General features: G+C 43.2%; 1 long non-coding RNA gene across 1 annotated transcript in view; it reads left to right on the top strand.

Moving 5' to 3' along the window:
• Positions 1-6,664, top strand: part of LOC309660553 — a 56,005-nt gene extending 49,341 nt beyond the window's left edge. The window contains exons 2-3 of the long non-coding RNA XR_014263458.1: positions 3,476-5,502; positions 5,842-6,664. This is a non-coding gene — a long non-coding RNA (uncharacterized lncRNA). The remainder of the gene's footprint in view (positions 1-3,475; positions 5,503-5,841) is intronic.
• Positions 6,665-13,264: the final 6,600 nt, after the last annotated feature.

The following is a 13,264-nucleotide window of genomic DNA, read 5'->3' as shown; positions in this document are numbered from 1 at the left end:
GCAAAACCAGTTGGAGCTTTGGGAAGAAGTGGATGGCAGAGGAAAAGGGATTTTAAGAAAATTTGCTCTGGGCAGTGGCTTTGGGGCTTGTAGATTTAAGGATTTGGGGGCCCCCAAACATACCTTTGCCCCAATCCTGGGAACCTGTGAATATGTAACCTTATATGGCAAAAAGGACTTTGCAGATGTGGTTAAAGTTACAGACCTTGAGATGGGGCTGTTATTCTTGATTATCTGTGTGGGGCCCAATCTACGCCTGAGTCTGAGAACAGGAAGCTGGGAAACTGTCCCTGCTGTGCTCAGAGAGAGATGAGTGATGAAAAGAAAGGTCAGAGAGATGCAATGAGAAGAACTCAACTGGCTGTTGCTGGCTTCAAAGATGGCAGAAAGGGACAGGAGCCAAGGAATGTGGGCAGCCTCTAGGGTCTGGCGAAGGTGTGGAAATGGATTCTCTCAAAGGAACCCAGCCCTGCTGACACCTTGATTTTAGTCCAGTGACACCCATGTGGGACTTCTGACCTCCAGATCTGTCAGATAATAAATTATCTATATCTATCTAACTCTCTGTCTCTCTCTCTTAGGGTATAGAATAGGCTCTTAGTGAATGTTTAATGAAAGAATGAATAATGAAAGAAATTGGACTAAATTAATTCACAGTAAACTGTTAACAGAAAATAGTCCCATAACTCCTCCACGCTGGCTGTAGTTTTTTAAGTTATAATGGCTCTAATTTGGCACAAAGTGAATTGAAGCTGTGGGGAAGGTCAAGGAGGGCAAGGAAGGATCCTCCGTTTGGACAGACATGACTTTCCGGTGAGCGTGCCCCCATGAATCGGCACCCCTGGGTTATTTCTGCTTTGTGCAGCCACTTTCCTTCCTCTGTGGGGCCCTAGTCCAGTCTTCCTAAGATGTAACCAGAAGGGCAGTGAGGAAGGAGAAGTCTGGAGTGGGGTGAGAGAGTACACTTACAGGTCACAGACTAGGTCTCGAAGCAGATTCTTAGGGAACAGAGAATGGTCAGGAAGACCAGCCCCCAAGAGGACAGAGACAGAGCAAGGGTCAGAAACTAGACAGGCCATCAGAGAGGAGAGGAGGAGTCCCTCTGCACAGTGGGCAGGTTCATAAAAGAAATGTAACATTAGGATTAGGGTCAGCTGAGAGTGTCAGAAACCCATTAACACTGGTTAGAAAAATATAGAAGTTCATTTCCCTTTCATGTTAATGAAATTCAGGGGTAAACAGTCCAGAGCTGCTACAGAAGGCCCAAGATCATGAAGAATGCAGGCTCCTTCTACTTTTTTTTTAAAAATTAATTAATTTATTTATTTTTGGCTGTGTTGGGTTTTCGTTGCTGCGTGCAGGCTTTTCTCTAGTTGCGGTGAGCAGGGGCTACTCTTCGTTGCGGTGCACGGGCTTCTCATTGCGGTGGTTTCTCTTGGGCTCTAGAGCACAAGCTCAGTAGTTGCCCTCGGGCTTAGTTGCTCCGTGGCATGTGGGATCTTCCCAGACCAGGGTTAGAACCCGTGTCCCCTGCATTGGCAGGTGGATTCTTAACCACTGCGCCACCAGGGAAGTCCCTCCTTTTACTTTATTACTCTGCCATCCTCAGTGTGTGACTTTCACCTCACGGCCCAAAATGGGTGCTGAGCTCCAGCCATTTTGTTCCCATTTCAGATAGAAGGACGGAGAACTGGACAAAGAAGGGCATGTTCTCTCCCTTTAAGGACATTTCCCAGAAATCACGTATAGCACTTTTGCTTACATTCCATTAGCCAGACCTACGGACATGATCATACCTAGTGGCAAAGGAGGCTGGGAAAGATGGTCTTTATTCCAGACAGACATGAGCCCAGTGAAAAATGGGAACTTCTGTTATTTAGAGAAGAAGGGAAAGACGGATATAGGGAGATAACTAGCAACCTGGGCTGCAGCAGCTACTAGCTGCCCGGACCCCAGGGATGGCCGGTGCAGTGGGTGGGATGGGCACCAGTTTGAAAGTACTATAGAGATTCCTCATACATTCCTCAAGCGTTTGTGAGTCAGAGCAGCCTGGAGCTCATTTCACAGTTGTTATCATTTTAAGTGTGACTCATCCACCAGGGCTGAATTACTGGCGAGGCTAAGCAGGTATTTTGAGCTCCTGCAAAGCTGGGAGACAAAACAACAATGACAAATGCAGGGGAAGAATCTGATATTTCATATTTCAAGAAAAACCCTAGCAAAATAGTTTTGAGAAAAGTCAGAAGTTTTGTTGAACTTCATTACCTGTCTTTTGCAGCATAGTGTTGTTTTGTTTTTTGATTTATGCATAGGAGGACGGTGGAGGTTCCATGATATTCTTGGTTCTCAGAACCCTGATCAGACCCTCAGAATCAACACTGGTATCAGCCCACCCCATCCTCGTGCCTTGTTCCTTGCTGACTTTCAGCCACCAGAATCTTAGAAGGGCTTTGAGGTCAGTTTGGCTTTTGGGGGAGGGAGGCTGTTCTGCTACCGGATCATATGCCAGAGGGAAGGAAACCCAGGAGAACTCATGACAGAGAAGAAGAAGGAAGAGGGAAAAGAAAGAGGGAGAGGGAGCCAAGGAGGGAAGAGATATAAAGGAGGGCGTGAGGTCAGAGGGGTCAGAAGAGCTCAGGGGCAGTCCACCCAGGAGGAAGTGGTTTTTAAATGTCTTCACAAATACATGCATTCCTCCCTCCAAAAAGCAGACATTAATCGCTCTTTCCCTGCGTGTGGGTTGGACTTAGTGACTCACTTCTAATGAATAAAATATGGTGGAAGAGATGGTGTGTGACCAGGTCATAAAAGGCATCGTGACATCCTCCTTGTCTCCTTCTTGGATCGCTGGCTCTGGGAGAAGCCAGCCACCGCTTGGTGAGGACACCCAAGCAGCCCTGGGAAAGGCCCAGGGCGTGAGGAACTGAGACCTCCAGCCAAGGGCGATGTGAGTGAGACATCCTGGAAGTGGGTCCTTTAAGCCCATTTAAGCCTTCAAATCCTGCAGCCTCATGAGAAACCCTGAGCCAGGACCACCCAGCTAAGCCGCTCCCAGAATCCCGAGTCTCAGAAATTGTGTACGATCATAAGAGCTTGCTGTATTTAGCCGTTACGTTTTGGAGTAATTTGTTCCACCTCCATTATATAACTAACACACCTAGGAAACTTCTTTCTCAGTAAAGGAAGATTTGTAGGGACCTAAGGGGTGCATGACTCAGACGTTGGCGGCCCTCCGGATATCCATTCTCCACCTCTACCTCCCTGAGGGAACTCAATTTTGGCACATGGTTCTGTAAGCCAGGCTAGGAAAACATCCCCCGGTGTTCCTTGCGTTGGGATAACCACGTGACATCGCGCAGGCAGATGAGACAGAAGCTGAAGTTGATAGATGGAGGCTTCCCAGAAAGCTCTTTAAAGAGGCAGAGCCAGGTAGCATGAGTTTTTGTCTTCTGTTCTTACATTTCTTCTCTCTCAGAATGCAGTCATCATGCTAAAGGTGAAGCTGCCATCCTGTACGTCATTCCCAGACATCAACCACGACCTGGATGGCTGAGAGGATGGATGCAAAGATTCCGGTCTCTGAGAGCATAATGGAACTGCTGAACTCATCCGGGCTGCCCTCCTCTGGGTTCTCATTACATAAGGAAAGGAACACCCCGGTTTATTTAGGGCAAAGCTGTTCAGATTTCTGTTACCCACAGCAGAATGGGCATTTCTGGAAACAGGAACTCCTTGACGGATGCATCTTCAGATAATGTGCAGACATTCAATTACACAGTGAAAAAAGGATGCGGTGAGCAGGTTTCACAGTTTTGATTGGGACAATTTTATTTAGAATGTTTATTGTTGACCCATCTCTGAAAGCACGTAGTCACTGTTGTGAAGAGAACAGGGACTGCTGAGGCAAGAAATGATGACACAATCTCTTTGGGTTCTCAAGAAGAACACGGGGTTTTGAACCGAAAATGTGAAAGCCGGCCCTGCTGGCAGCCAGGCCGTTGGTTTCCCAATCTGCACGGAAGCGATGTTCAGGCAAGCCCCTCACCCTCAGAAACGTTTGGAAGGAGAGACAGAACAAGGCCAAAAACACAGGTGACTAACTGACTCCCTCTTCTGATGAATCTGAGTGACTGCTCTCCCTTCACCAGTTACAACCAACTCTAGTGCCCCTGTTTTCTAGATAACATTAGATTCCAATTACCAAAATACTGTTCTTCACAGCATCCAGTCTAGGATTGCCCCCCACCTTCCCAATCCCTCCTGAGAATCACCCAGCACTGGGCAGGTCCTGTGAGAAGCCCCTGCCAGCTCCCTCTCCTGAGCCTCTGGGGCCATCCTCTCCTGCTGCAGCAAGCTCAGTAAACCTAACATCTTTTTTTCTTAGACTGCAGGTGAGTGTCTGGTAATCTTTGGTCAGCGGGTTTTAACAGAACATCCCAAAGCCAGAGTTTTAAGCCCCTCCCACCTCTAGTGGTCCAAATAGAGGTTCAGGAACGGGTGCCAGGAGCTCCTGGCAGACCGCAGCATCCTGGGGACTGGAACTGTTGCTAATTCACTCATCCTTGCCCTCAAATAACTTGTTCTCCACACCTGTCTGTCTGTCCTTCCAGCAATGACTGGAGGGGTAAGGAAAAGGACAGTGGACCCTGAGACAGCTGTCACTACCATGCCCACATCCCCTACCAGAGTTCTTGGGAAGCTCCCCTCTCCTGTTTGCTCTCTGTGTAGTCACCATTCAGTCCTGACTGGGTCCATGTGGAAAAAAGAGGTAAAATCTACAGGGAGGAAACAGTGCGACCCTTGCATCAGGCAGGGAAGGAGGGAGTTTCTTCTAGGGTGTGCTTAGAGGGAAGAGGAGATTTTCCCAGGGTTGGGCTGGCCTGAAATTCATCGGCACTAGATGTAGGGGGTTCATTGAGCACTGGCCCTGCCATCATTTGCAGGTGTTTCGGAAACATGTTCTGATCAGAAAAGACATCCCAAATGAAGATTATAACTAAAAGGGTCAAGGGATGTTTTCCAATGAGAGACTCTATGGAGTAGGACGTCTGAAAACAAGCTTCAAATAGTTTTTGAAGGTGAACAGGAAGATGATAAAACACTGAGTCTTCAATGTGGGCTGTATCAGTGCTTCTCAACCCGACTACATATTAGAATCAGCTGGGAGAGTTAAAAGAATGCCTGTGCCTGAGACCCTACTCCAGTCCAATCATATTAGAATTTTTCAACCAAGGAGATAATAAAAAGCCTCAGGAAGCTCCTTTTATGCCACTTTCCTTGTATTTACCGACTCTTTTGCCCATCAGCTCTAAGGATCTTCACTCTCAGGCAGTCTGAACATGGGGGTAACAAATCTCTTCTCAAAGCCTGAGACCAACCATGCCCCCCCACTTCCTGGGCCAGATGCCACCAGGCTCTCTTAGGCCAAGTCTGGTCACGTCTCACTTCACCAAATGGAGATGAACAAACACCGATTTTGAGATCATAAGTTTTGCCTACCAAGTTAGCAGTGATTTTTTTTTTTTTTTTTTAGATGTAGTGTGTTTATTTTTTAAATTTATTTTTATTTATTTATTTATTTATGGCTGCATTGGGTCTTCGTTTCTGTGCGAGGGCCCTCTTCCGCCGCGGCAAGCGGGGGCCACTCTTCATCGCGGTGCGCGGGCCTCTCACTATCGCGGCCTCTCTTGTTGCGGAGCACAGGCTCCAGACGCGCAGGCTCAGTAATTGTGGCGCACAGGCCTAGTTGCTCCGCGGCATGTGGGATCCTCCCAGACCAGGGCTCGAACCCGTGTTCCCTGCATTGGCAGGCAGATTCTCAACCACTGCGCCACCAGGGAGGCCCAGCAGTGATTTTTAAAGAAAGCTATTACTCAGTGACTCAGTATTGAGAAGGTTGTGGTGAGAATGTGTCTCACATATGCTGATGGAAGTGTAAGTTGGAACTCTTCTGGAGCGAGATTTGTCTGTATATATCAATAATCTAAAGCTAGAAGTTCCACACCTGGGATCCTATTCTAGGAAATCATTTAGATTTATATGTAGGAGTTAGAATGCTTTCAGCTGCCAGCGGCAGAAAACTCAATGCTGCTGTAACAGCAGTAATCAGATATTCATCGCTCATGTAACAAGAAGTCTGGTGGTAAGACATCCTGGAATGGGTTTGGTGTATCCATGATGTAATGAAGGACCTCAGACCTTTCTTTTCCCATTCTGCCATCCACAGTTTGTGGTCTCCCCTGGTGGTGGTGGTGGTGCTATCAGCCGTTGCAACTCAAAGTGTCCAGTCCTTATGTGACAGTGGCCAACCAGAAAAGAAGAGAGAAGGGGCAAAACGGACCTCCTTCAAGAAATGCTGGGGCTTCCCTGGTGGCACAGTGGTTGGGAGTCTGCCTGCCAATGCAGGGGACACGGGTTCGAGCCCTGGTCTGGGAGGATCCCACATGCCGCGGAGCAACTGGGCCCGTGAGCCACAACTACTGAGCCTGTGCGTCTGGAGCCTGTGCTCCGCAACAAGAGAGGCCGTGATAGTGAGAGGCCCGCACACCGTGATGAAGGGTGGCCCCCGCTTGCCGCAGCTAGAGAAAGCCCTCGCACAGAAACGAAGACCCAACACAGCCAAAAATAAATAAATAAATAAAATTATAAAAAAAAAAAAAAGAAATGCTTTCCCAGAAGCCTCTGCAGCACTTCCCTTCTCATTTCATTGTTCAGAACGGGACCACATGCACGCCCCCTAAGGGACTGTGGTGGCCACAATGGACGCGGCTGCCTGCACAGCACCAGGGTACTGCTGGGAGGGAAGAAGGGTGAATGACTTTTGGGGAAGCAGCCAACAGTGTCTGCCCCAGGGAACCAAAATTTTCATACAAAGATGTTTGATGTAGTGTTATTCATAAATATAAAGAAATGGAAACTATGGGGTTATGAAATTACGGTACATTTATTTGGATAAAGGAACTACTAAAACTAATAAGGCAAGAAAGCTGGCTTCTAACCAGGTCGGTCTGACTCCAAACCCACTTTGTCAGTTGCTGCTTCCTCCTTGGGTTTAACAAAAGCATTCACAACAGTAGAAGCAAAAGCAATAGAAAAATCTTCCCAAACTTAGGTTACTTAATAAAAAACAGTCAATGCAATGCAATACCCCCATTCTTCAAGGACTAGGGTTAGTCAGGATAAGGAGTTCCTGACATCCTTATCCCAGCCGTCACTTCTGAGAGATTAGTAGACTCTTCTGAGATTCTTCGCCTGATTCCTGCTGAGAGACCAAAAACAGCTAAAAGTTAAAACAATGTCAAGTTTGTTTCCATGGTTTCTGCCTGCTTCACTGGGTCACTCATAATGTAATTCAAACATCAAACACCAAACCCCTTCAACCAAACCCAGGGTATATGAAAAAGACTGATAGAAGAAAAGCAATTACCGATCAAAGAAAAGCAATTTGGATGATGGTAACATGATTTTCTAGCAATAATGGAAGATAATTGTCAAAAATAAGGGATTCTCGTGGGTCTTTGGCCCCTCCCCCCTGATGGGCCTGCCAGCTCTCTTCTGTATGGACCGGTTTGTTGTGAAGGCAGCAAACCCTACTGGCCTGCTACTTTTCTCAGGCTACTTGCCTTCTAGAACTGTACTGTCCCCCTTCCGCCTTCTAGTTTTTCTATCAGAGAACAGAAGGCGGTGTCGAGGGAAAGCTGGACGCCAGTGTAGTCATTTTGTTAATTAATAGGTTTGGCTACAGGTTTGATGGGAAAGAAAAATTGCTACCTTCCTTTGGCACTGTGATGTGGTCAGACACGAAGTATCTAAAATCTAGACAGATCTCAAAATTCACAACGTATTTTCCTCTCAAAGCCATGCTTATGTTTACTCAGAATAACCACAACATTTTTCTTGGGCTTTGCAAATGCCGTCACAAGCTCCCTCTGTTTGCTTTGGAATAAGGGTGCACAGTGAGACCTGCAGTCTGACAGGCTGGGGGGATCTCACCACCTTGAGGATGGATGGACCCACACTGGTCGTGGTTGCTTGACCATTTCACGCTCCTACCACAATCTCATTTATTTCAGAGATTCGGTTTTCCATTTAGAGGTGCTGGGCTGGTGGGGTGGCTTGAAAAACAACAACGAGGACAACAGCAGCAATCACTTTGCCTCCAGCCTGACAGCAGAAATGGGCGCGTGGCGTGGACACACCCGTGAGAGCAGAGTCAGCGCTCTGGCGCTCTTCCTCTCCTCGGGCTCTCGTGCCACGGCTCCCCGCCTCCCCCGACACCCCTGCCCCGCTTTGGAAATCTAGTCTCGCAGATCTGGATGCTTCTTTGTCTCTGGAAAACTCACACTCATTCTCCAAGGCTCCACTCAAAGTTTCCTTCCTTCCATAGGGCCTCCCCAGGTCTCCCAGGCAGAACTGATGTCTCTCTCCTCTTGGTTCTCATGGTGCATGAATACCCACCCGACTTGTATGGGGATGGTTTGGTTTTCTGCTTTCTTGACTATATTTCAAGTCTTCCAGTGTCAAGATATGCTTTATTTCATTTTCGTAGCCTGTTTTAAAAATTATGGAATATTTCCTATATACAATAGAACGTGTATATATGTGTATACAATAGAATATATATGTAAAACACATATAAGGTCATAATAATAATTATAATAAAAACATTTGTGTATGTAGCCAACCTTCGTTTAAGTACAGAGAATGGGACAACCCCCTCCCTTCATCCCACCTTTCTGAGGTAACCCCTATCCTCAGGTATGTATTATTCCCTTGTTTTTCTTTATCGATTTACAACATATGTATACATCTTGTAAAAGAATGCCTGTTGTCCCCAATTGTTGGATTGGGGATTTAAAATTTTGCCAATCTAGTGAGTGGAAAACCATATTTCACTGTAATTTTAATTTGCATTTCCACAATTATTAATGAATTAATAATTATTAATGAGTTGAGGCATGGTTAAATGTGTTTATTGGTCATTTGGGTCTCCTTTTTTAGTGAAAATCTGTTCTTGTCTTTCTTCTATTTTGCTACAGGGTTGTTTTCTTTTTCTTATTGATTTGTGGGGATTCTTTTTATATTTAGATACTAATCCCTTGTCAGTTATTTGTATTGAAACATATTTTCCTAGCCTATTGTTTGCCTTTTCAGTTTCTTTATGGCTTTTTCCGATGAACTCAACTTCCTGATTTTAGTGTGATTTAATTTGTCAATTATTTCCTTTTTTGTATGACATTTCTGTGTCATGTTTAAAAATCCTTTCCCCCATGGTCTTAAAGATATTCTGTATTTTCTTTTAAGACCATTAAAGTTTGACCTTTCACATTTAACTGTTTGTCAAGAAAAGCAATAAAACAATAAAAACAATAATGTGGACAAAAGACCCCTAACTGATCCCAGCACTATTCACTGGAAGGTCAGTCCTTTCCTTGCAGACCTGTGGGTCCCCTATCATGTGTCACTCACAGGTATGCGGCTCTGCTTATTTTTTTATGGGGCTCTGGGATTTTTTTTCCTTTTTAATATGTTTATTCTTTTTTTTTTAATTAATTTTTATTGGAGTATAGTTGCTTTAAAATGTTGTGTTAGTTTCTGCTGTACAGTAAAGTGAATCAGTTATATGTATACATATATCCACTGCTTATGGGCTTTTGTTTCTGGTCCTTTGGTGTATTTTTCTGTCCTTGGACCAGTACCATACCATTTAAATGACTAGAGCTTTATATCAATAGTAAGTTATATTTCTTGATAGGGCAGTCCCCCCCCGCCCCCCCCGCCCCCATTCAGGAAAATTTTGGCTATTTTTGGCCATTTCCTCTTTCAAATACATCTTAAAATCAGCTGTTCAAGTTCCATGAAAAACCCCATTAGAATTTTGGCTGACATTGGATTGAATCTAAAAGTCATCTTGGGGATAATTAATGCTTTTGTGATATTGAGTCTTCCTATCAATAAACATTTATTTTGGTCTTGTCTCATGTCTATGGCTGAGAACTGCCTGGTGGTTCATGGAGCCCAATTCCCTTTTCTTTAGCTCACAGCAGGACTACATTTCCCAGCTTCCCTGGAAGTGTGGTGCGGCCCTGGGTGGGTGGGTTCTGAACAGTGGAAGGAGAGCAGACATTTCCTCGGTGGCACACTCCTGGGCCAGGCCCTGCTCTGGGACCCTGTTCCCTCTGACTATTCCCCTTACTGTAGACGGATGCAGGGGATCATGAAGAGGATTCTGAGACTCCAAGAAATGATGAGGTCACAGATTAGAAGAATCTGGTCCCCCAGTCCCTGTGTGAAGTCTTCCCACTGAATACCCACATTGAACTTTTGGGAGAGAAAGGAAAAAAAACCTTCTATTGTGTTCTACCATTGAGAATTTGGAGTTTGTTAGAATTGTTAGTTTATACTAATGAACCTCTCAATTACATTTCACAGTTTGTTTCCATAAATCTGTCTTTTGTTAGATTTCCTCTTAGGTATATTATCTGTTTTATTGCAGTTATATATGGTATTTTGTAAAAAAAAAATTTTTTTTTCACTGTTATGGTATGTAGAAACACAATTAGTGTTTGTATGTGACCTGTGTCCAACAATCTTGATCTTATTAATTCTATTAATTTGGCTGTAGAGTCTTGTGGTTTTCTATAAAGACTATTACATGATTTAATGTCAGTTTGTTTCTTTCCTTTCCAGCCATTCCATCTTTTATTTCTTATTCTTTTATTATTTGTACAAGTGAGGACCTATCAAACAATGATCAGTTATGAGAACAAGCATTTTCATGTTGTTCCATTTTTTAAGCTTTCAGTGTTTCATCATTGAGGATGGTATCTGCCATAGTGTTTTAGGGATAGCCTTCATCTTGTTCCTAGTCTTTTACAGTTTTGTTTAATCATTATTCAATGCGTTTTCTGTCTCTATTGAGATGATTATATTACCTTTCGTCTTTACTGTTCACGTGGTCAATTGCATTAATAGATTTTCTAATGTTAAAAACAAGACACCAGGCCCCAAATGCAGTTGGTCATGCTAAGCCCTATGTCACCAAACCGAGACTTCATTACAGTTTCTGGCTTTCCCAGAAATGGAATCTTAAACCAGTCAGTCAGGGATCGCCTGATCAGCACTGGTTAGGTCATCGGCCTGACAGACCCCTGCCATCCCCTAAAGAAAAGGGACCTTGCAATAACCAACTTGCTTTTTGACTAGTATGATTACCTTGTTCCTGCTCCCTTCTGCCTACAAAAGTCTTTCATTTTGTACAGCTCCTTGGTGCTCCTTTCTATCTGCTAATGGGATGCTGCCTGATTCATGAATTGTTGAATAAAGCCAATAATATCTTCAAAATTTACTCAGTTGAATTTTGATTTTGGACACTAATATTAAACCAGACTGATCTGAGATAAACCCAACTTAGTCATGTTGTATTATATTTGCTGATCAATACCTGGTTTGCTGCTACTCTGTTTAGGATTTTGCACGTATGTTCATGAGCAAGATGTTCTCTGAGTTCTTTTCTTGCTTTTTTTCTGGTTATCAAAGCGATGTTAACTTTATATAATGAGTTGGAAAGTTAAGGCTTCCAGGGCATATTTCTGGCCCTTCTCCTCAGAGTCAAGGCCACTTCGGCAAGTTTTCTTGCTACCTCCCTTTGTGGGATAGATGTTTCCCTGAGTTACTGCTTCGTTAAGGGTCTTTTTAAAGGCCCCATCTTTGCTTGAGACGATGAGTGCTGACTCCCTCCTTCCCGGGCCTCAGGCAGTATTTCTGTCCTTCTCCCTGAGACTCGAACACCAAGTTCTTCTCTCCAGGGATTTACAGATGCCTTAGTGCAATCATGCTTTAGCGTTCGTTGGCTCTCCTAGTTTTGTGCTCTCTCTTTAATTTTGACTTCTGAGGATTTCTCTTAATTTCATGTCAGCTTAGCCATGAATTTTAAAATATTTTTTAAAAAAATGTTCCCAGGGTTTTAGGTGTCTTATAGTGGGACAGTTTGGGGATATCTAGTCTACCATATTACTGTATGTGGAAGGTTTATATTTTTTTCATTAATTTTTTAAAACTTAATTTTTTGAAGACTAGGTAATACAATCACATATTTAAAAATTCAAAGATACAGAAAGGTGTACAGTGAAAAATAAAACTCACCTGTCAGCCCCCAATTTCCTCCAACCAATGTTAAATTTTTCTTGCATAGTCTTCCAAAGAAATTCTATGCATAAAGAATACAAATATGTTTACACAAATGATAGCACACAACCCGCTGTTCTATATGTTGCTTTTCTTTTTTTACCTAATATTACATATCAGTTAGTTTCATATTACTACATAAAAGTCTTTCCCATTTTTTAAAAAAATTCTTATATAGATGTAACAACATTTCTTTGACCAGACCTATTGGATATTTAGGATGTTTACAGTCTTTTGCCATTTCACACAGGCCTGCAGAGAATAACCTTGTACATAGGATTTTTTTGCACATGTCTATCTGTACATTCATAGGACAAATGTCTGAGTGGAACTGCTTGGTCAGTGGAGATGTACATTTATAATTTGGTTGATATTGGTAAATTGCCCTCTCTAGGCAAATAATTCTTATAGCAATTTCTAAAAGTAACTATTTCTTCACATTCTAGTGAATGTGGTATAAGATTTTTAAAATTTTTTCCAAACTGGTAGGTGAAAAATTGTACCTTGTAATTTGTCGATGAAAAATCAAATAATGATCAAGCTATGAAGAACGAAAAGAGAATTTTATTCAAGCCAAACTGAAGATTAAAACCTGGGAAACAGATTCTCAGAAGCTCTGAGAACTGCTCCATTGATCAGGAGTTAGAGATGCAGTTTTATACATTTTTGAGACAAAGAAATTATGTATCATATTGAGAGGTTAGCATTGTGTACTCAGTTCATCAAAGTTTTGTTTATTTTGTCAAATATGCATGCACAGAAATGCAACCCCTTGTATGAGATGAAAAAGAAATATATTAATCATAGAATTATAATGCTGTCATCTGAAGAAAGGGGCCAACTTTTTCTCAAAGGTTGATTTCATCCTCCTGCTTTGAGGAGGACTGTTTACTGTATAATGTAGATGCACATTGCACATTGGGAAAGGCCTACCACAAAGGGGGCATGTCATTTGTTTTTGTTTTTTTTTGTTTTTTTCCCTTTCTGTCTTAGTTTGATTATCCTGCCATAGACAATTTATGATTTTCTTCATCAAGTTTTTTTTTTTTTAAATTTATTTATTTTGGCTGCGTTGGGT

Source organism: Balaenoptera physalus (assembly GCF_965194825.1).
Source record: "Balaenoptera physalus genome assembly, chromosome: 4".
NCBI classification, from domain to species: domain Eukaryota; kingdom Metazoa; phylum Chordata; class Mammalia; order Artiodactyla; family Balaenopteridae; genus Balaenoptera; species Balaenoptera physalus.
This window is presented reverse-complemented; position numbering and strand designations above follow the sequence as displayed.